This window comes from Macaca mulatta, chromosome X (genome assembly GCF_049350105.2).
Source record: "Macaca mulatta isolate MMU2019108-1 chromosome X, T2T-MMU8v2.0, whole genome shotgun sequence".
Taxonomy (NCBI): domain Eukaryota; kingdom Metazoa; phylum Chordata; class Mammalia; order Primates; family Cercopithecidae; genus Macaca; species Macaca mulatta.
The window spans coordinates 109,061,822-109,086,502 of record NC_133426.1 but is presented as its reverse complement, the minus strand read 5'-3'; the positions used below and the strand labels follow the sequence as shown (position 1 = coordinate 109,086,502).

Below are 24,681 nucleotides of genomic sequence, written 5' to 3'. Positions count from 1 at the left end.
TAGGGGACGGGTGATGGCAGCACTCCCTTGGCTGCCCCAGCTGGTATCTCAGTATGTCGTGTGACACCCCCCCCCCACCTCCGGTCCACTGTCTCTGGGCCTAATTCAACACTAGGACTCACCTAAGACTTGCAGTTTTATGGCCTAGTCTGCCTTTCCAATTTACTTGGAGACACAGAGTGCTGTAGCCTGCCATGGTGAGGTTTGTGGGAACTCAGGTTCTGATCACTGGGATCAGTGATTCCCCTCTGGCTAGGGCTGCTTTAAATGCTCCCTCTGTGAGTGGGCATCAGCTGAGTTTGGTCCGGTTTACCTCTCTGCTCTAACAGGATAGCACTGAGGTAATTGCCTCACAAATGCTGTGGTCTCCCTCCCCCTGCACCCAGAGATGCTCTCCACACCACGCTGCTGTGGCCAGGGGTGGGAGAGGAGTGGCATCGGTAATTCAGGGCTATTTTTTGGTTCTCAGGGAGAATGCTTCCAGGTTTTGACCTTTCAGTAGGATGTTGGCTGTGGGTTTGTCCTAGATGACGCTTATTATTTTGAGGTATGCTCCACTGATGCCCAGTTTGTCGAGGGTTTTTGACATGAAGGGATGTTGAATTTTGTTGAAAACCTCTTCTGCATCTATTGAGATGACATGTGGTTTTTGTTTTTAGTTCCGTTTATGTGATGAATCACATTTAGTGATTTGCACATGTCGAACCAACCTTGCATCCCAGGAATAGGGCCTACTTGATCATGATGGATTCGTTTTTTTGATGTACTGCTGGATTCAATCTGCTGGTATTTTGTTGAGGATTTTTGCATCTAGGTTCATCAGGAATATTGGCCTGAAGTGTTCTATTTTCATTGTGTCTCCATCAGGTTTGGGAATCAGAATGATGCTGGCCTCGTAGAATGAGTTAGAGAGGAGTCCCAGTTCCTCGATTTTTTGTAATCGTTTCATTAGGGATTGGTTACAGCTCTTCTTTCTATGTCTGATAGAATTGGACTGTGAATCCGTCTGGTCCAGGCCTTTGTCTGGTTGGTGGGTCTTTTTTATTACTGATTCAATTTTGAAACTCGTTATTGGTCTGTTCAGAGATTCAGTTTCATCCTGGTTGAATCTTGGGAGGTTGTATGGTTCCAGGAATTTATCTATTTTTTCTAGGTTTTCTAGATTATGTGCGTACAAGTGTTCATGATAGTCGCTGAGGATTTTTTTGTTGTTGCTGTATTTCTGTGGGGTCCGCAGTAATGTCACCTTTGTCATTTCTGATTGTGTTTTATTTGAGCCCTCTCTCCCTTTCTTTTCTTTACCTTGTTTGTCTAGCTAGCAGTTTGTCGAGCTTATTTATTTTTTCAAAGGACCAACTTCTGGTTTCTTTGACCTTTTGTAGGGTGGTTCACGTCTCAACTTCTTTCAGTTCAGCTCTAATATTGGTTATTTCTTTTCTTCTGCTAGCTCTGGGGTCACTTTGCTCCTGTTTCTCTAGTTCCTCTAGGTGCGATGTTAGATTGCTAATGTAAGATCTGTCTGACTTTTTCATGTGGGCACTTAGCACCATAAAGTTTCCTCTTAACACCGTTTTAGCTGTGCCCCCAGAGATTCTGATACGTTGTACCTTTGTTTTCAATAGCCTCGAAGAATTTCTTTGAATTCTGCCTAAATTTTGCTCTTTACCCAAAAGTCATTCAGGAGCAGGTTGTCTAATTTCCATACAATTGTTTGGTTTTGAGACATCTTCTTGGTATTAATCTCTATTTTCATTGCACTGTGGTCCGAGAGTGTGGCTGGTATGATTTCAGGGTTGTTTTTGAATTTTTTGAGAATTGCTTTACGGCCGAACATGTAGTCAACCTTATAATATAATTGTTTGGTTTTGAAAGATCTATATATAATTGTTTGCCTCTGACAGATCTTCTTGTTACGGATGTCTGTTTTTACTGCACTGTGGTCTGAGAGTGTGGCTGGTATGATTCCGGGTTTGTTTCTGAATTTTTTGAGAATTGCTTTATGGCTGAGCATGTGGTCGACCTTAGAGTATGTGCCCTGTGCAGATGAGAAGAATGTATATTGTGTTGTTGTTCCGTGTGATGTTCTGTGGATATCTGTTAGGTCCATTTTGTCAAGTGTTGAGTTTATGTCCCGAATATCTTTGTGAGTTTTCTGCCCCAGTGATCTAGCACTGTCAGTGGGGTGTTGAAACCTCCCACTATGATTGTGCGGTTATTTAAGTTTTTTTGTAGGTCTCTAAGTGATTGTTTTGTGAATCTGGGTGCTCCAGTGTTGGGTGCACATATATTAAGGATAGTTAAGTCTTCTTGTTGAATTGAACCCTTCATCGTTATGCACTGCCCTTCTTTGTCCTTTCTGATCATTGTGGGTTTAAAGTCTGTTTCGTCTGAAATAAGAACAGCAACCCCTGCTCTTTTCTGTTTTCCGTTTGCTTGATAGATCCTTCTCCATCCCTTTACTTTGAGCCTGTGATGGGTGTCATTGCGTGTGAGATGGGTCTCTTAAAGACAGCATGCAGTTGGGTCTTGCTTCCTTATCCAACTTGCCACTCCCTGCCTTTTAAGTGGGGCGTTTAGCCCATTTACATTCAAGGTTAATATTGATAGGTGAGGATTTGATCCTGTCACTGTGCCGTTAGCTGGTTGTTATGTAGACGTGATTATATAGTTGCTTGGTAGTGCCAGTGGGCTGTGTACTTAAGTGTGTTTCTGTGGTGACAGGCAACGCTCTTTTGTTTCCATGTTTAGCAGTCCCTTAAGGACCTCTGGTAATGCAGATCTGGGGTTAATGAGTTCCCTTAGCATTTGCTTGTCTGAAAAGGATTTTATTTCTGCTTTTCTTATGAAGCCTAGTGTGGCTGGATATGAAATTCCCAGTTGGAATTTCTTTTCTTTAAGGATGCTGAATATTGGCTCCCAATCTCTTCTGACTTGTAGGAGTTCTGCTGAAAGATTCACTGTTAGCCTGATGGGGCTCCCTTTGTATGTGACCTGCCCCTTCTCTCTGGCTACTTTTAGTAGTTTCCCTTTCACCTTGACCTTGGAGAATCTTATGACTACGCATCTTGGGGGATGGTCGTCTTCTGTAGTATCTCACTGGGGTTCTCTGACTCTCCTGAATTTGCCTCTCTAACCTGTTTAGCGAGGTTGGGGAAATGTCTGTGGACAATATCCTCAAATACGTTTTCCAAGTTGCTTGCTCTCTCCCTCTCTTTGTGGGACGCCAGTGAGTCATAGGTTTGGCCTCTTCACATAATCTCATATTTCTCAGAGGTTTTGTTCATTTTTGTTAATTCTTTTTTTTCCTTGTTTTTGTCTGATTGGTTTGATTCAAACAACTGGGCATCAGGATCTGAGATGATTTCCTCAGCTTGTTCTAGCCTGCTGTTAATATTTCTGAGTGTGTTATGAAATTCTTGTAGTGAGTTTTTTTAGCTCAAGGAGGTCAGTTTGGTTCTTTCTTAAAATGGCCATTTAATCTTTCACCTCTTGTATTGTTTTATGGGATTCCTTAGATTCCTTGGCTGCCATGTCAACTTTCTCGTGAATCTCAATGATCTTTGTTGGCATCCAGATTCTAAATTTTATGTCTGTCATTTCAACCACATAGGTCTGGTTAAGAACCATTACTGCACAGCTAGTGTGGCCATTTGGAGACAAGAAGACACTCTGGCTTTTAGCATTAACAGAGTTCTTGGGCTGGTTCTTCCTCATCTGTGTGGGCTAACATTCCTTTAATGTTTGAAGTTGCTGCCCTGTGGATGGGCCTTTTTGCTTTTATATTCTTTGATGACCTTGAGGGTTTGATGTGGTATAAGTCAATTTAGTCAGCTGGCTTCATTTGTGGATGATTACTGGGAGCCAAGCCACAGCTCAGTGCTCCTGGGCTGCATGCTCTAGCCCTGGGGGGCTGGGACGTGTCCACGGTTTTTTCTCTGGACTCTCAGGGTTTACTACCTGCCCTTCTGGAGGGGCTGAGGTGTTCCCATTCCACTGGCAACAGCACTCTGATGGGATGTGCCAGCCAAAGTACTTCCATGGAGCAGCGGTAGGGCAGCAAGGACCCCGGAATGCATGGGCTCACCAGTGAAGCAGTGCAGGAAGGCTATGGGTGAGAGTGCATCGGTGGAGGAGGGATGCGGGAGGGTGCACTTGTCTGCAGGGGCCCGCCTGCAGAAGATCCCTAACTGTTAGGCAGCATCTGCCAGTGAAAGAGCTACGGTGGTGGCTGCTGGCAAATGCCTCATCTGGGAAGCTGAGGCTGTGCTGCAAGTGGGTGCGGCCAGGGAGGGACGCTGGGATAGGCCAGCAGACAGCGGGACACTCAGATCAGACTGGCCGGATCCCGTGTCCAAGATTTCCCTGCTGTGTCCAGGTCCAGCAGCCAGCAAACACTAAAGCCACAGAGAGGAGTATGGTGAGGCTTGGGGTTGGGTGCCCATGGCCACGCTTCAGTGCCGCTGTTCCCATGCTAAACCCTCTGGACTCCATGCAGGCAAGAATTCTGTCTCTGCCAACTCTCCCGGCAATTCTCCCTGCAATCTCAAATGTCTGTGGGGGTCGTGGGGTCTCCTGCAACTCGGATTCCAGAGGTCCAGGGCGAGAATGAGCCACTCTATGCTTGTTTTACTCGCCCCTTCCCCAGGAGTCACTCAGGCCCAAAAATGAGTCCTGGTCCTCAGCAACCTGATGCAGGGTTCCCAGCTTCCTCCCCTTTCAGCTCAGGGTCTGTGTCCTTCCTCCATCCACTATCAATGCCTTCTTTCCAAAGATCTGTTTGGAATGTGCTGGTCTTCTTGATGATCCGGTCTCTTATTGGGAGGAGTTCTTCCTGTCTGCATCTAGTCCGCCTTCTTTGCCCCAAAGCCTTCAGTAATTTTTAAATCTGAGAATGTGTTAATTTCCCCTTCCATTTTTGAAGGATGGTTTTGCTGGATATGTAATTCCTGATTGACAGGTTTCTCCTTTTTTAGAACTTTGAATATATCGTCCACTGCTCGAGGACTACATATCTCTTATGAGATACAATCTCCTTACTAGTTATAGTAAGCAGTTATCAGTAATAGGAATTATCAGTAATCAAAACTTTCCAACAAAGTCAAGTCTTGGGCCAGGTGGCTTCATTGGTGAATTCTACCAAACATTTAAAGAAGAATTACCACCATTCCTTCTAAATCCCTTCCAAAAAATTGAAGGAGAGGGAACACTTCCTAACTCATTACATAAGGCCAATGTTACCATGATACCAAAGTCTGCCAAAGCCACAACAAGAAGGCTACAAAGCAATATCCCTTATGAATACCGATGTTCAGAATCCCGGATAAAACGCTAGCAGGCAGAACCCTGCAGCATACTGAAAGGGTCACACACCATGACTGAATGGGAATAATTGCTGAAATGCAAAGATGAGTCAACACATGAAAATAAATCCATACACTATTATAACAGACTGATGATAAAAGACCACATCTCCATGTCAACTGATGCAGAAGAAAGCACCTAACAAAATCCAACGTGGTTTTATAATAAAAAGCCTCAACAGATTAGGAAGACAAGGATACTCTTCTCTTAAGAGTATAAATCGTGTATGGAAATACCTATAGCTAACGTCATACTCAACGGAAAAGACTGAAAGGTTTTCCCCTAAGATCGGGAACAGGACAAGGATGCCTGCTTTTGCCACTTCTAACTCAATGTACTATCGAAGGCTCTAGACAGAGTAATTAGGCAAGGGTAAGAAATAAAAGGCATCTAAGATGGAAAAGAAGTTATCCCCTGTCACAGACGACATGATGTTCTATGTAGAAAACCCTAGAGATTACACACACACACACACACACACACACACACAAAAAGCTGCTAGAGCTAATAAATTAATTTGTCAAAGTTGCAAGATCGAAAATCAATACACCATAACCAGTTGCATTTGTGTACGTTGACAATCAACAGTCCAAAAATAATTAAGAAAATAATTACATTTACAGTAGCACGAAAAGAATAGAATACTCAGGAGTAGACGTAATCAGCATTTACCCTGAGCACTACAACACTTTGCTTGAAGAAATTAAAGAAGACATAAATAAGTGGAAAGACGTCCTGTGTTCATGGGTTGTGGTTACTTTTGCGAAAAAGTCTTTCCTGCTCAGAGGACATAAACTTAGTCACTCTCATAATTGTTCTAATATTTTTAAAAACTTCAATAGTTTGGGGGCATACAGGTGGATTTTGGTTAGGTGGATAAGTTCTTTAGTGGTGATTCCTGAGATTCTGGTGCACCCGTAACCTGAGCAGTGTACACTGTACCCAACGTATAGTCTTCTTTTATCCCTCACCCTCCTTCCACTTTTCCCTCCTAGTCCCCGAAGTCCATCATGTCATTCCTATGCCTTTGCACCCTCATGGGTTAGCTCCCACTTACAAGTGAGAGCATACGATATTAGGATTTCCATTCCTGAGTTACTTCACTTACAATAATGGCTTCCAGCTCCATCCAAGTTGCTGCAGAGGCCATTATTTCGTTCTGCTTTATGGCTGAGTAGTGTTCTGTGGTGTATATATGCCACATCTTCTTTATCCACTTGTTGATTGATGGGCAATAAGGTTGTTTCCATATTTTTGCAGTTGTGAAACACGCTGCTGTAAACATGCATGTGCTTGAGTCTTTTTTCATATAATGACTTGTTTTCTTTTGGGTAGATACCCAGTAGTAGGATTGCTGGATCGAATGGTAGTTTTACTTTGAGTTCTCTAAGGAATCTCCATACCGTTTTCCAGAATGGTTGTACTAGTTTGCATTCCCACCAGCAGTGTAAAAGTGTTCCCTTTTCACCACATCCACTCCAACATCTATTGTTTTTTGACTTTTTAATTATGGTCATTCTTGCAGGAGTAAGGTGGTATCTCATCGTGGTTTTAATGAGCATTTCCCTGATAATTAGTGATGGTGAGCATTTATTTTCATAATGTTTGTTGGCTGATTGTATATCTTTTTTTTTTTTTTTTTTTTTGAGAATTGTCTATTCATGTCCTTTGCCCACTTTTGGATGGGAGTTTTCTTTTTTCTTGCCGATTTTTGTTAAGTTTCTTGTAGATTCTGGATATTAGTCCTTTGTTGGATGCATGGTTTGTGAATATTTTCTCCCACTCTGTGAGTTGTCTGTTTACTCTTCTGAGTATTTCTTTTGCTGTGCAGAAGCTTTTTAGTTTAATTAGGTCCCACTTGCTTATTTTTGTTTTTGTTGCATTTGCTTTTGGGTTCTTAGGAATGAATTCATTACCTAAGCCAGTGTCTACAGGAGGTTTTCGATGGTATCTTCTAGAATTTTTGTGGTTTCAGGTCTTAGATTTAAGTCTCTGATCTATCTTGAGAGTTGATTTTTGTAATAAGGTGAGAGATGAGGATCCAGTTTCATTCTTCTATATGTGGCTTGCCAGTTTTACCAGCACCATTTATTGAATAGGGTGTCCTTTCTTCACTTTATGTTTTTGTATGCTTTGTCAAAGATCGGTTGGCTGTAAGTATTTGGCCTCATTCCTGAGTTCTTTATTCTGCTCCATTGGTCTACCTGCATATTTTTATGCCAGTACCATGCTGCTTTGGTAACTATAGCCTTGTAGTGTAATTTGAAGCCGGATAATGTGACGCCTCCTGATTTGTTCTTTTTGCTTAGTATTGTGTTGGTTATGCGGGCTCTCTTTTGGTTCCACATGAGTTTTAGAATTTATTTTTTTCTAATTCTGTGAAGAATGATCATGGTACTTTGATGGGAATTGCACTGAATTTGTAGATTGCTTTGGGCAGTATGGTCATTTTCACCATATTGATTCAACCCATCGATGAGCATGGGATGTGTTTCCATTTGTTTGTGTCATCGATGATTTCTTTCAGCAGTGTTTTGTAGTTTTTCATTTAGATATCTTTAACCTCCTTCTTTTTCCACTAAGGTTTTTTTTCTTTTATAATTTCTGGAATTTATATTTGTGTATGGAGTGAGATACCAATCTCCTCTCTAAAAAATGGGTATAACCAATGGATTCAGCACTATATATTGAATAGCCTGTCTTTTCTTCAGCTAGCCTTCAGTGGCAAACCTCTCGTGCCACGTTTTCCTATATTTAATGGACTCTCTATCCTATCAATTATATTGGCCTAGTTGTCATATGAGTGAACTATCTTACTATCTTAATTATTAAAACTTGCTATCTTGTAAGTGATGTCCCCTCCGGTCCCCTCTACTTTGTTCTACATATTCTTGGATATTATGTGCCCTTGGTCCTTCAGTACACATTCTGGAGTCATAGAGTCTATTGTTCCATAGAAAGCTGTGTTGGATTTTTTATTGGAATCACGTCAAATACACAGATTAAGTGGAGAAAACTGTCATCTTTATCATACGGGTTCTTCCATGAGCATGCTTTATATCTGCCTAATTTGGAGTTGATAGTTCTCGATAACATTTGATAATTTTCTCATTTAAAGTCTTAAGCATCTTTGTTAGACTTATTTCTGTGTACCTTACTATTTTGTGGCAGTTATAACTGGTGCTCATTGAAGAGTTGTTTTTCCTCTAAGTGGTTGTTGCTGATTTATAGGAATACAATTGACTTTCTTCTTAGCTGCAATTAATGCCGAGAGTTTGTTGATTATCTCAGGTTTTTCCATACAGGTAAATAATATATTGTCTGTATAGATATGATCGTTTGGTTTTTTTTTAATTCCAATCATTATATCTTTTATATCTTTTATTTATTGCACTGGCTAGAGCCACCACTGTTGAGCACAAATGACAATATTGAGCAATCTTGTCCTGTTCTTGATTTTTAAGGATAATCCATGTTAATCTTCACCAGTGTGCACAAATGTTGGTGCAGATTATTTTGTAGATATGCATTTTTCCATCTGTTTTTTTCCGGTTTGGTAAGAGTTGTGTTTTGGTTTGTTTTTGTGTATTCCATGAACAGGCACTGGATTGTATTAAATGATTTTACCCTGTCTATTAAAATGGTAGCCCAATCTTGTTTCTTTCCATTAATGTGATGATTTACATTAACATGCCTTTCTAATGTTAAAGCATTTTTACACTGCTGTGATAAACCAAACTTGTTCTGGTTTATTATCATTTCTGTGCATCACTTGAGTCTGCAGTATTTAATTTAGCATTTAGCTTGAATTATACATTTCCTTTCTCCTGTTATACTTATCTCATTTTAGAGTCAAGATTATCCTCATAAAATATACTTGGGAGTGTATGCTGTTATCTCAGTCTTTGGTAAAGTTTGTATGAACTTGGAATTATCTACTCCTTGAGGTTTTTTTTTTTTTTAAAACTAAAGATCTATTATTTTTAATGTCAACTTTTATTTTTAGATAGAATGGTTACACATACAGGTTTGTTACATGGGGATATTGTGTGATGCTGAGGTTTGGGGTGCAGATCCCATCACTCAGGTAGTGAGCATAGTATCCAATAAATAGGGTTTCAACCCATATCTGCTCCCTGCTCCCTCTAGTAGTCCACAGTAATTTCTTTAATGATTGTTAAATCTAGTCAAGTTTTCTATTTCTTCTATAGTTAGTTTAGGCAGGATATGTTTATCTTTCAAAATTTCTACATTGTCTAGGCCTTCATTTATATCAGTATGAAATTGTTTTTGGTATTATCTTTATTGTTTATGTCTAATCATATTCTGCTTTTTAATTTTTAATATTGTTCCTTTGTGTTCTCTCTCTCTTTTCTCGTGCCCACTGCTCTCCATCTTTCTCTCTTCACCAATATTGCCAATGTTGGCTATTTTGTCAGTCTTTTCAGAAACCGACCTTTGGTTTGGTTGATTTTGTTGATTCTCTCTAGTGTACTTTTCTCTTTCTTGCTTTCTATATATAGGTGTATATATATATATGTGTGTGTATATATATGTGTGTATATATATGTGTGTGTGTGTATGTGTGTGTGTGTATACATATATATATATATATATATAGTTTTTTGTTTGTTTGTTTGTTTGAGACAGAGTCTCACTCTGTCGCCCAGGCTGGAGTGCAGTGGCGCCATCTCGGCTCACTACCGCCTCCCTGGTTCAAGCGATTCTCCTGCCTCAGTCTCTTGAGTAGCTGGGATTACAGGCACGTGACACCACGCCCAGCTAATTTTTGTATTTTTAGTAGAGTCGGAGTTTCACCATGTTGGTCAGCCTGGTCTCGAACTCCTGACCCCATGATCTGCCTGCCTCAGCCTCCCAAAGTGCTGAGATTACCATGCCCGGCCTCTATTGTACTTTTCTTTTATTCTTCATTGCTTTCTCTCCTCATATTATTTTTTCTTTTCTTTTTTTTTTTTTTTTTTTTTTTTTTTTTTTTTTTTTTGGTTTTCTTTTGCTCTTCTTTCAAACATGGGTATGACTCTACACAGCTGCACTCAGGGGTGGCCTTTAAAGACAGTGGAGAGAAAAGTATCTCCTCAGTGGGAAGGACTTCATGTGGTACACTTGGTAGTCCACTTTGTGTGGAAAGAGAAATTGCTGGAGGTTAGAATATATGTTGACTCATAGCTTGTAAGGAGAAAAAATGGAGGCCCAGGGATAGGAAGCCTAAGAAGACATACATGGTTGGAAATATGGGAGTGAGCTTGCAGTGTGAAAATTTTTATATCACAAGCTCACACTCAATGGACAGCATCCAGCATCAAAAAGGCTTTGAACAACCAAGAAGACAGAATGACTCGGTCAGCTGATGTCACTTAGCCTCTCTTAACTGCTACCTCATTTCTGTTAGGATGTGAACGTGCACAAAGCGTCAGACAGATTATATGTCTGGGCCTAACAAGATGGGTCTTTGCATTTCATAGGCAAATCCAGCTATGCTGCTGTTCAATGTCCAAACTTCCAGCAGCAGAAATTAGTGTTGAGTGTCAAATATGCAAGTGCATTGAAGAGATTTGGACTCTTCGTTGTGGAATGGCCAATGATCCTTTTGAGAGAAATACAGACATTTTCCATGCCTTTATTTGCCTTCACTTTCATCTAAGATCTTACAGAATGTTTGACCCGCTGTGATGGGATCCCCATAGAATATCCCAGCAGATCAGGAGACCGAATTTACAGCAATGGCCTGTGGAAATAGACCCATGAACATGAGAGCCGATGGTTGTATGACCTTTTGTGCCAAGCAGAAGCTGCTTCCCTAATAGGACATCGGAACGGACTGCAGAAGGAGGCAAAATTTTAGTATCATTGGGAGTCATCGTCTGAACTCAGTATACACCTGGAGTGAAGGACATTTGAAGAGCTCTGTGTCCTCAGAAATAAAATAAATAAAATAAAATAATAAAATAAAAATGGATGTGGAAAATAAGAAGTGCAAGCAGGAGTGCCCCAACTTGCCATCACTCCAGTTGACCCAGTTGGGGAAATTTATACAGCTGTACCGGGAACAATGGGTTCTGCTGTGTCAGAAGCCCTGGTCCTCAAAGAAGGATCACTTTCATTAATTGTCATTGATGAGACAAGAGTCTCACTGAATTAAAAGCTACAAATTCCACCTGAGCCCCTTTTATCCTCTCTATGCCCATCAACTAACCGACAGAGAGAGGAGTCAGTGTCCTGACAGGGGTAATGGAATCTGGTCATTGGGAAAAGTGGAGATGTTATTACACGTTGGAATCAAGGAGAAATGTATTTAGCTTCTATGCAATCCACTCAGTGCTTCTTGGTACTCCCCAGGGTTGTCAATAAAAGTACAAGGGAGCAATCCAGACTTGAGAAAGGCAGGGTGACAAGGGATGAAGGTCCAGACAATGCCACCTATAAGCCATTAAGACCATCATACTTAGAAGCTGAAGGTGAAGGGAATCTAGAATGGATGGTGAACGGAGTTAAGTACCTATTTGGCCACAGGACTAGCTGCAGCAGTCTGGTGCGGGCTAGAGTGTGTTCTGGTAACCATCTTCTTCTCAGTTTTCCTTAGTAATGCAGACTCACTGGATCCTGGAGAAGCCCCTCCCCGGGTGCATATGGAGAAGCGGATCCAATCAGTGCAAAGGTAGACTGTGACAGGCACAGAGACATACTTACTAGATCCCCGTGAACTCAAGTAAAGTCTTGTTGCCCCACTTGCTGGCACGGATATCAGCAGATAGCCTTCAGCTGTCACTATTTTCAGGGATAACCCGCTGCTGAAGAGAGCTGTCTTGCCCAAGGTTGGGTCCTTCCTGTGGTATTCCACAACCAGTGACCGATGTAGGTGGGGTATAAATGCCAGCCACTTGGGCCCAGTGCCAGCCAACTCTGGTTCAGCATTTTTTAGCTCCACAACTCCCCATGGGGTTCCCGAAAGCTGTCACTGGGCCTGCACTTGCAGACTGACTTTTCCCTTAGTGTGATCCTACTTTCTTCCTCTTCCTCTCCTGCTGCAGATGTTGGCTCCAGGGAAGTCCCTAGTAAACATCTAACCTACGAAGCTCCACCCCACTGCTTCCTGTGAACAAACTTGGGACACTCTCCAGCTTTCCTGAATAAGGATTTGCATAATTACCTGGTTTGACTACTGCTGTGTCATCAGCATCTAGGATGGCACCTGGGACACAGTAGATCCTTAATAATTATCGGTTGAATGGAAATATAAAATGGTATAACTACCTTGAAGAACAGTTTGGCAGTTTCTTAAAAAGCTGAACTTACACCCATCATACTTTCTAACCATCTTACTCCAAGACAATTAACCAAGAGAAATGAAAACATATATCTACCCAAAGACTTATACATGAATTTTCATAAAAGCCTTACTAGTAATAGCCCATACCTGGAAACAACTGAAATATTCATCATATTATTTGGTGACTGGAAAACACTTGTGGTGTACTGCTTGGTGATTAAAAAGGAAAAAAGTAACACGGTACATACACTCAACAACATAGATAAATTTCCAAATAACTGTGCCTAATGAAATAATCCAGAAGAACAAAAAAGAAACAAACTGTAGGATTCCATTTATATAAAGCTCGGGAACATGCAAACTGATTTACAGTAACAGAAAGCAAATCAATGATAGTCTGGAGATCGTGGAAAGGCTGAGGGACAGAGTGGGGAGGAAGTAACAAGGGACATGAGCAACTTTAGGTAGAGATGAATTTATTCATTACCTTTTAGTGATTGTGACTCCATGGATGTACACGTGTGTCAAAACTTATCAAATTGTGCAATCTAAATGTAAGTGTATACAGTTTATTGCTTGCCAGTTACATATAAATAAAACTGTTGAACTAATTGTTGTTTGAATAAACGAATGAGCTTGTAAAACTCATAACCTAGGACAATCATTTCTCAGATTTCCTACTCAAACGCATAATCATCTGTTTCATATTTCAGAGTCCAGGAGCCAGGCCCCTGAGTGTTCACTCTCTAAGGTTTCTAGGAATGGGCGTAAAAGACATGACTACTCTCTCCAGACCCATTCTTTATATGAAAGACCCAACAGCCTTGGTCAAGTTCCAAACCTTAATAAAAGTGGTGCTTAAGTAAATGCTTTTCAGGCAAGCAGCCCTGATCTGGCCAAAACTAGATAGCAATAAACACAGCTGATTTTTCATGGATAAATAAATAAATAAACAAATAGGTTGGCTGACATTGTTGGCTCAGCCAGGAACCAAAGTTCCAGCTCAAGAAGTCTGTTGAAAAGATACTTGGTCCTTGGGCTCAAAGACCTATGGTAGGAAGCTCTGAGTAGGATGTGAGAAAAATCAATGTGACAGTGAAAAACAATTATTATATACAACTCTTTTATATTCTAAAGAAGGGGGTTAAGAATAAAGGTCCTTGATGTGCTGATCAGGGTGATGAGTCTGAGGATTCAGTCATCAGAACCTCACAGGGATAAATGGCTCCACAGAGAAAAGAGATTTGAAGGGAATGAGACTGTTCAGGAAGAACAGGAGCTGATGCCCATCCATCTCATGAGGGTATGAGGAAGAGAGGCAAGATTGTCTAACGCAGACTGTTTGGTGACATTTCACTGGGACATGTGCCATTGAATCTCCCCCGTTTGTCCCCATGAAGACGTCTATAAATGCACATTGAAAGTTTTGGTAATCAGATTTATCATTGGTTTGGGAGTCGGAGGTGAATTTCAGCATCTACTGTCAAAGCAGGGCAAGAGCAAAGGTGGCTCTTGGCGCCCTAATAATACTTTGCTTCAGTAAGTTAGCTGCAGTCATTGCAAATTATGTCAGCGGAAGTCGAGTGGTTAAACATGAGCTTTACTTCAGAGATATGGAACAATTCTGAAAGAGAAGAAAAAAGAGAAGATCCAAACTTGCCACAGCTACATGCAGCAGGTTCTCAGTCCTCTTTAGAGTGGTTTAGCTGTTTAAAAACATTGGGTGGGTTCTGGCACGTGCCTAGTGTTTTCCACTCTTACCCTGTTTATGCACCTCTGTCCTGCTTCTTTGATCACCTGCCCACCAGTCCTGAGATTCTCCCAACATGGATGACTTCTCAGTCATACAGAAGAGAATATTAGAGAAGGTCTAGATCGTTATGTTCTCATTTGGCAGTTTAATTGTTAAAAGGAACATTCACCAATATACTCCCACCTCGACACCCACAGAATGTAAAAATAAACCATTGTAGGATGTGGTACAGTGGCTCTTACAGGGTCTTCTAGAGAAGAATGAGGATGTGAAGAAAACTGGGGTTCATATTGAGCCTGGGGTGGAAATCCTGGCTGTTCAGCATGTTGGAAAGTGTAGGGGTGATTGCTCTCCCTATGATGCCTTCCTTGAATACTCCAGGAATTATCCACATTTTCTAGTCTCTGACCATTTTTAGCACCTCTAATACCAGAGTTCTGAAGTTTGTTTCTTGCTGAATTAGTTTCTGTGGTCTTCTACGGACTTACGACTTATTCGTCTGTTTTCTAGCTTATAAAATTTTGCTAACATAGTTGTCTTGGTCTGGTGTCGTTGTCTGATACCTTCTGATTTTTTTGTCCTGCTTTGCACCCCCCATCCCCGGACTTCGTTATTAGGAGTTTTCTGGTGGGAGCATAAAAAGCATTTGCACTCAGTATTCCTGAAGTGATCAGAAGTAGATTGATAGATTCTCTAATGTTCCAGTACCCTTTCATTCCTGGAACGAACCCTTTTTTAATAGACATACACTAGTTAAGTTTCGTAATAATTAATTTAGAAGTTTTGCATCTATAATTATATATGTGATAATTTTTACTGCTCATACTGTCCTTTTTGAACTTGTAGTGTCTAATTTTACCAGCTTCATGGTAGAGACTTTAAAAATAATCTCATTGACTTTACTGACAAATGTCTTATGATGTCTGAAACATAATGGATCTAGAACCTACAAAAAAATAGTTAATAAAATGCACTCAAATGGATGGAAAGTAGGATACTCTTCTACAGTTTTTAAAAATTGAGGCATCTACTGAGTCGTATAGTGGCCCCTGCCAAATTCCTGTCCACCCTGAACCTGTAAATGTGGCCGTATTTGGAAATAGTGTTTTTTCAGACACAGTCACATTAAGATGAGATCATATTGAACTAGGGTAGGCCCTAACTCCAATATGACTGCTGTCCCTATAAATAGAGGTAAATTTGGACAAGGAGACACAGACACATAGGGGAGTCGCGTGGAGACACAGACGGAGACTGGAGTAAGGCATTACAAACCAAGGAGTGCCAAGGACTACCAGCATCTACCAGGAACTAGGAGAGCTAAGAAAGGCTTCTTCCCTCAGATGGAGCATGGCCCTCCTGACATCTTGATTTGTACTTCTAGCCCCCAGAACTGTGTGAGAATAAATTTATCTTGCTTTTAGCCACCCAATTTGGGTATTTTGTTATGGCAGCCCTAAGAAACTAATGCAGATTTTAGTGCTAAGACGTGGGTTGTTCCTGTCACAAATGTCTAAAAATACGGAAGTGGCTTTGTAATTGGATAATGACTAGAGGCTGGAAGACTTGAGGCACATGATATGAAAACCCTAGATTGCCTCAAAGAGACTGTTGGTAGAAATATGAATGCTAAAGGTGATTCTTGTGAGAGCTCCAGAAGGAAGTGAGAAGAGTTGTAAAAAGTGTTTATCATCTTAGAGAACACATATATCATTATGAACAGAATCATGCTAGAAATATGAATATTGAAACTGCTTACTATGCGGTCTGAGATGGAAATTAGACACATGTTAATGAACACTGGAGGAAAAGTGACCCTTGTAATAGAGTGTCAGAAAACTTGACTGAATTGTGCAGAAAGCAGGTCTTGTAAGTGATGAACTTGGATATGTAGCTAGCTAGGAGATTTCCATGCAAACTCTGGAAGGCGTGGCCTTGTCTCTTTATACTAAAATGTGAGAGGCAGGAACTGTTAAGCCAAAAGGAACCATGCTTGATGATTTGGAAAATTCACAGTCTACCCAGATAGTGCACTATGGAAACAGGGCGAAAGGTGTGGCTGAACAGCCATTTGCTCATGAGACTAGGCATGTGGACCCAACCAACCGTCTTGGCATAAGCCAGGAAACGAGATAGGGTAATCCAGGAAGGACCCACACAGAGCCTACATATCTAGTTGCGTGGATTCCTTTGGCATCCACAAAAACCTGGCAAAGATTTTGAGAGTTTTATACTAGCAGAAATGCTGCCAGCCTGGACTGAAATGGCCGGAGATGGGACAAAAATGAAAGAAGCATGTCTCTGAAGGCAGAAACATGGAAGACCAGACCAGAAATGGCATTGTCATTACCCTGGAGGGCTAGATGGACTGAGTCCCTGACCCAGAAAGCCAGGAAGATGGGGCTGCCTCCCTGGAGGGTCCCAAAATTTGGGGCTGCCTCCCTGAAGGGCCCATGGGGCAGAAGATTGAACCATGGAAGTTTACTCTCGGCCTGAATCTTAATGGACTTTTTTCCTGCTGGGTTGTGAACTTGCCCCAGAGCGACAATCCCTTTAATCTTTCCACCGTCTCCCTTTTGTGAAGGGGACGTCTAACCTACGTCCGTCCCACCGTAGTATTCTAGAAGTAGATAACTTGTTTTCTAGCTTCATAGGCCTGCAGACAGAGAGGAACATTGCCCCAGGGTGGACCTTACCCAAAGTCTACTCGGTAAGATCCTGACAATTTTAGATGAGATTTTGGATTTAGGGTTAATGCTGGAATAGGTGAAGATCTGGGGGATTTGGAGATGGGGTGACTATATTTTACTCACGGTAAGAATGTAAATATTGGGGAGCCAGAGGGTAGACTCTATTGGGTTGAATAGTGCATGCATCCCCCCACCCCCGCAAATTTATGTCTACCTGGAATCTGTGAAGGTGATTTTAATTGGAAGTAAGGTCTCTGTAGATGTAATCAAGTGACGATAAAGTCACACTGGACTAGGGCGTGCCCTAATCCAATGGCCGGTATCTTTATAAGAAGAGGAAAATTGGGACACAGAGACAGACACATAGGGAGATTGCCATGTGACAACCGAGGCAGAGATTAGCGGTAAGCTGCCACAAGCCAAGGAATGCCAAGGATTGCCAGCAACCACCAGAAGCTAAGAGAGATGTGTGGTACAGATTCTCCCTTTAACTGCCACCCCCAGCACAAGGTACCGATCTTGCTGACACCTTGATTTCAAACATTTGGCCAATAGAAATGTGAGAGTATAAAATTCTGTTGTTTTAAGCCACCCATTTATGGAAATTTGTTATAGCAGCCTGAAGAAACGAATACAGCACTTGAGTCCTGTTTAGCAAGGATCAAGCTAGAGCTCTTTGGTCACTGTGTCTAGCCTGGTGAACATCAATGGCTGCTTGGGGCAGCCATATGGACATTATTTGTGATTGTGGATCCCTGAGATGGGCCTAGGGATGAACCCCTGTCAGTTACTACAAAAAAAAAAAAAAAAAAAAAAAAAAAAAAAAAAAGAAAGAAAGAAAGAAAGAGAGAAAGAGAGAAAGAGAAAAGGAAGGAACCCATCACCCCAGGGAGACTTAAGCATGGCACCAAGTTGGTTAACAGTCATTGTTTTTCAGGCGTGAGTACCACAGTTCCTGCCGTAGCATACATTCTCCTTACCCTCAAGGGTATTCATGTGCGTAGCCATGGCAGCCGGTGTCCCAGGGACCGATGATTAAATAAAGAGGGTGTAGAGGAGGAGCGTTTGGCACTCAGCTGCTCCCACAGTGCTAAACCACTCAGCCCTTATTCTACACAGAGCTTTATGTAAGTTTCATTTAATTCTCACACCAAAGTGAGGGTCATGACGGATAATTTTGTCTATAGCTAAATAGAAAGCTGAAACTAAGAAAGGTCAAGTGTCATGAAGTAAAAGAGAGGTTCCGTTAGTAATAGCAAAATGTTGGACTTCAAGTTCTGTGTTCCTTTCATTTGTTTTTAAATTTTATTTATTTATTTTTTAATTTTATAAAATTGTATATATTTACGGGGCACAATGTGATATTTTGATAAGTGTATACATTTAGAAAGACTAACTCAAGCTAATTAATATATCCATCATCTCACCTACTTATCACATTTTGTGATGAGAAGATCTAAAATCTACTTTTAAAGCAATATTGAAATATATGATACATTATGATTAACTCTGCTCACTATGCTGTGCAATCGGTCACCAAAACATATTCCTCCTGTCTAACTGTGCTCCAGTCCCAAATCCTCAGTAGTAAATGCCCCTGTCTCTCCTCAGTGAAACCACTCTTGATTAATAAAGTAGTCTTAGTGTAGTCTTATCTGGGGCTTAGTTGTCCCAGATCTTTCCTGCCATCCACCAGAACCTCTTTGCCTGTAGAGAGTCTTCTGAACTTGAGAAGCTGCAGGATTATGAAAGCCCAGCATGTCATACACTTGCCTGCTCATTGCCCCTTCTCTCACCTTGGCTCTCTTGTCTCTCATAGCAATGTCATCTCAGTATCGGGCATCATGCACGTAACTCTCCTGGCCTGTCACAGAAATGAAGTAAATAAAGTGATGGAGGGAAAAAAAAAAAATAAAAAAACCCCACAATACCAGTCACAAGTCAAACCATTTAAAACTGTTACTTTTGTATTAGTATCAGACAAAAAAAATCAATGTTGAGACAACAATAATTATTTGGAATAAAGAAGGCCACCAGGTAGTCATGATAGAACATTTATCAAAGAGCTAAAAAGTCTGAACTTACGTGCACTCAAAAACATAGCCAAGAAATATATAAAGCACGATGTTCAGAGTTACAAGAAGGTTGCCACAATAAAATCTAAAAGTGCACTATTTTAGAGTTGGGGCAGTTCCAAGAGGTAGCAAGATCCAGGGAGTGCCCATGAGCATGGCAGTCAAATAAGAGGTCTTGCGACCATGAGGCTTGGAATCAGATTGGTTTTCTACATGGACATTGAAGTCACCCGAGATTGTGACAAGATTAGGTGTAGAAACTCTGAACGGGACGTAAAAATCTTTGACCGAAAGACCAATATGTTGGTTTTATTTTAGAAAGCCATCTTTGTAAGATGTCCAGGATGGCCATAAAATTGAATGTGTATTGGCCAGGGATATTTAAACTACAACTAACAGAAAGTGCAAGTCTCGCTGGGTTATCCGATAAGGAAAGACATTTGCTTATATAACTGAGAGTTCAGAGGCAAGGTGAGTTTCATGGTTAACTGAGCCAGTAACTGAAAGATGTAAAGATCCAGGCTAAGTCTTGACCCAACCACTGCTGGATTGGGCATTGGATTATTGGATTAGATTAGACTAATTCTGGGCCCACTCTTGGAGCTAAGAATGTGACCATATATGCTCAAGCACATGACTCTATTGGGAGGAGATACACTGATGGAGGCCTGAGCCCAGTCAGGAAGGTGAGGAATGTATATTGTGTAGGTAAACAAAAATGTCACCTGCAGGTACAGACTCAAATTATATATACCACTATGAGCATAGTAAGCACAATATTCAAGTCCTTCTTGTTTCCTAATAGAGTGACTCTTCGGGTAACAAAGACAGATACTTTATTCAGGAGCTACCTATATTAAATTCATGAATAGGCAGTTACAAAGCATGAGAGCTCTCCCCTGTGCAGTATATGTTTTGGAAGAACCTCAACAGGCATCCACTGTGGGATGCTTGAATTCCATTTTCATTCTTTTTCGATTCGTTGGCAAAGTTTTCTATTCGCTGTTGTCCTGAGATGATGTCGTGTCGGGATTATTTGACCAGAGGTAAATGAATTCTTCATAGTTACTGTTAAGTTTTGTCTTTCTGTAAACACGTGACACAGACTTCATAAAGACATCAAAGATCCTCAGATTTCAATATGGAACAGCCTTAAAAGCCCTGGGTCTTTAGAAGAAAGTCAGACTCAGCCGGGCGTGGGGGCTCACGCCTGTAATTCAACACTTTGGGAGGCCAAGGCGGGTGGGTCACGCGGTCAGGAGATCGAGACCATCCTGGCTAACAAGGTGAAACCCCGTCTCTACCAACAACACAAAAAATTAGGGTTTGGTGGCACGCACTTGTAGTCCCAGCTACTCAGGAGGCTGAGGCAGGAGAATCACTTGAACCTGGGAGGCGGAGGTTGCAGTGAGCCGAGATCCCACCGCTGCACTCCAGCCTGGGCAACAGAGCGAGACTCCGTCTCAAAGAGAGAAAAAAGAAGAGAGTCAGACTCCTATAATGTACCAAAATTGAACAACAACCTTTTCCTCTAATGCACACATTTATTCATGCTTTGAAAAGAATATGTTTCCATAACGATACCAAATATGCATATGAAAAGAAAATTAAGAATAAGATAATCACCCAATCTGCGAATATGCAGATTTGAAAATTAATTATCAATATATAAATGGAAGCTCTTAATAAAGACGTTGTAGTATCACATAGACAAGATATGTAATGTGTTTTTGCTCATGTTTTGCCTTAGTCTGCATCTACACTGTCAAATGAGCTTAACCGTGTTCACTGGTTCATTATTTGCTAACTCCTTGATGGACTTAGCCAATTGAGCAATCCAACCAGTGAGTTATTCTATAACTGTTGATAAACTACGTGATGTTTTAAATCCAAGGATTAAAAGAAAACACAAACGTTATATATCTTGCATTTTTTCACAGGATCTAATCACTGATAATAATTTATCAGTGATAAGCTGATCACAAGAAACAAAGTGTAAATTTTTCATACATTAAAAAGAAAACAATGTGGCTGGCTATATTTTAAAAATTATCTGAAAATGTTTTCCAACAGAGTATTTTGAGCTATTTTTTGAATTGCAAAATATAGTTGCCTTGAGCAGATAACAAGAAGCAATCTGGGAAATTTAAAATTCTCTACTTTCAATACATTAGAAATCTTTGAATCATAATTGCTCATTTTATTAAATGGTCTTCACAGTGGAGGGGGTTTGCACATTGGACCAGAGAGCTGCATCTTCACATGTGGCACTACTCTTGAGTAAACACCCTCTATGGAATCCCTACCTTTTCACTCCTCTCCATCCTTTGCCTGAAGGAAGTTTTCATTGTAGATGTAATTTTGTACTTGTATGCTGTGGTAATCCTCAAAGAGTGAGCCTATTACCTAGAGCTGTTGAATTTTACCTTGCATTGAGGGGTTGGCATATTGAGTAATTTGCCAGGGAGCACTATCTGCAACTGCTTCTCTTTTTTTCCTATTGCTTGGCACTGACATAAAGTTACTTCTAGCTACGTTAATGAATTTCACAAAGGAACACAGAAAAATATGTCTTGAATGCATTGCCCATAATGATAGAGTCCCATCTTATGCTTTCCCTTGTATGCTGTTGCTAGGTCAGTCATTTTTACTTTCTGAAAGTTAATTTACATAGGACACCTAGTTCAGGTGTATGTATCTGTGTTCAAACCAAAAGCCTTAGAGTATGTCTAATTTAACAACGTCACAACCGTTCTGATACTTAGGGGAGTTCTAAGTAAAGTAAGTAAGTTCTAGAAAGGGGAGTTCCAGTACTCCCCTTTCTCTCTTTTCTGTTAGGTAAAGCCACTCCTCCTAAAACCACTAGCATGGATCCCCAAAATGTCCACCACAGAACGAAAAGGTAAAAGAAGGTGAAGTTGTTCCCGTTAAATCCTGCCATATCACATGCAAGAGAAATGGCTTATCAACCTGTCTCACCCCAGTAGACACAGCGCCTAATAAATTCAGTGCCTAAACTGGACCCCAGACATACGAGTCTTTGTCTGTAGAGTTACCTTCCCCCATTGTTTGTGTATATTAGAGCACTGACAGACTTCCATTGGTGTAACTTAAAATCCTAACAAAGTCCTGATAATCATCTCAGAGAAAGAGCGAATGATATGAGTATCAGGTCTGACAGGAGGAAACTATGACTTAATGTAAGAGTTATAATCAGGATTTGTCTTTTGGTGAAAGAATTTGACCATCATCAATACTGTGTAAGTTCCAGTTGAGCATAGGTGGGCTAGATAAAATTCTGCTCTGTCTTTTACTGGTGATCTGTTCATCTGTATGTAATGATAGAAACTGGGGCCAGGGCAGATACCAGGTCTTGAAGTAGGCTTCCATCCTGTGACTTTGTATAGATACTTCCTAAATCCAACTTGAACTTTCATAATAGGCTCTTTCATAAATATGTAGCCCCATTTTATATTCTCTATTCACATGAGTCCCATAAATAATTCTCCAGAATTATCCGAGACCCACTGATTGGCACTTCCTAGTCTTTCACTCCAAATATCATGACTTCAGTCTACGGCCATACCACCCTGAACGCACCCGATCTCGTCCAAATGTCATGACTTCCTTTGATAACCTTAAAGCCACAAACACAGCCTGTTGTCCTCACTAGTATATTCAACTTTAACTGTGGTGGAAAATTTGGTCTGTTGAGTTTTCTTCTGCTTATTCATGTAGCCAGGCCCCAGTGCGGGAACCTAGCAAAGTAATCCCAACGCTTGTATAGCATTGTTTGCCTCTGCAAGCAAACCAGAAAGACTCCACTCCGCCAAATTTATTTTGGACATGCAGATGAAGCTGCAGTTTCCCACGCAAATCAGCAAAACAGGTGGTCGTGAAATTGTGATTAACAACAACTGCAGTGTGTACTCTCCTTCTCTATCCTTTCTGGGGAGACACAGGCAGAATAAAAATACAGTAAAATCTAATTATAATTCAGATTCCACTCGTACAAAATTGTTGCAGTTCAGGCCAGAGCCAGGTATGATGTTTTAAAAGTGCCAATCTTTCTCTTTTCAGTAATCTTTTTTAAAGAAGGAAATGTTTTCAGCTAACCTCAAACATTTTATACTGACTTTCGTATACACATATTTTATATATTAATAGTAGGTTTATATGTATACATTTAAATGAATCTCCTGAGGTCCTTAATTAGATTCAGCGTTGACTGGTGCTAATTACTGATAGTAATTGAAATTACTTAGTTGGTATTTCAATGAGAACATCCAAGACCTCAACTCTCAGTAACCGGGTCTGTCTTCCAGTTTTTGTGAATTAATACGGCTGAACTAAAATTAATTTCCTTTGGAAAACCCGGGGGGTGGTCAGAACAGTCTAGCACCATACTGCCTGGGAGAGACAGCTGGTTTGCCACCTGCAATGTCTGTGACCTCTTAGGCAAGTGATCTTAACGCCTCTGTGCTTCAATTTCCTCGTCTGTAAAATTCTGGTATACCGCCCACTCCATAGAGTTAGCACTCTTAAATGCGTTAACCTTTTGGAGTGTGTGGCACATACTAATCACTATACACATTTTCTTTTTCAAATGAACAACTAAAATTCATTAGGTTTGCCTTAATTTCCTTTGGCCCTGTATGAAATTAAGTCAACGGTGCTTACCTGTACGAACTGCTTAGGCTCTTGCAGTAGTGTCAACGATTATGGTTTTAGTGAGGGCCTTTTTCATCGTGAAGTATTAAATTTCAAGTGTTGTTAGAAATGAAACACATAAAATATATTAAAGAGGGATGGGGGACCAGGAGCGGTGGCTCACACGGTAATCCCAGCACATTGGGAGGCCAAGGTGGGCGGATCACCTGAGGCCAGGAGTTTGAGACCAGCCTGGCCAACGTGGTGAAACCCCATCTCTACTAAAAAAATACAAAAATTAGCCGGGCGTGGTGGCGGGCGCCTGCAATCCCAGCTACTTGGGAGGTTGAGACAGGAGAATCGCTTGAACCCGGGAGGCAGAGGTTGCAGTGAGCCGAGATCGTGCCATTGCACTCCAGCCTGGGCAACAAGAGCAAAACTCCGCCTCAAAAAATAAAAATAAATAAATAAATAAAACGTGGGATGGGGTAGCAAAAGCTCAAGTTTGTGTGCTGTGGAAGGTTATCTGGAGGTACCACCATCTCAGTAATACGGGCAGTCTCAGAGCTCCGGGTCTCATGAACAGAACGGTCCCCTGAAACATGCAGATCAGGAGAACTCTACAGTGGTTGGATTCTACTGTCAGGAAATTGACCCAAGCTGACCCACCTATCCTGGGTACTTGAGCCTTGCAGGATCCCAAGGCTGCAAGTCATGTGGATGCCACCATCATGTGAACCCTACAATTGTGAGTCCTACTGACAGGGCCCTGCTGGTCATATCAGCACCAAGGGTTCTAAAACTTTGAGGTCATGTGGCCTCTCTTGTCGTGTTGCTCCTATGGTCATGTGATGGGCCCAGCTC

General features: G+C 41.1%; 1 protein-coding gene across 3 annotated transcripts in view; it reads left to right on the top strand.

Moving 5' to 3' along the window:
- The window catches only part of LOC706140 (nuclear RNA export factor 2), a 71,552-nt gene that overhangs the window by 25,342 nt on the left and 21,529 nt on the right, over nucleotides 1–24,681 (top strand). The window lies entirely within an intron of this gene.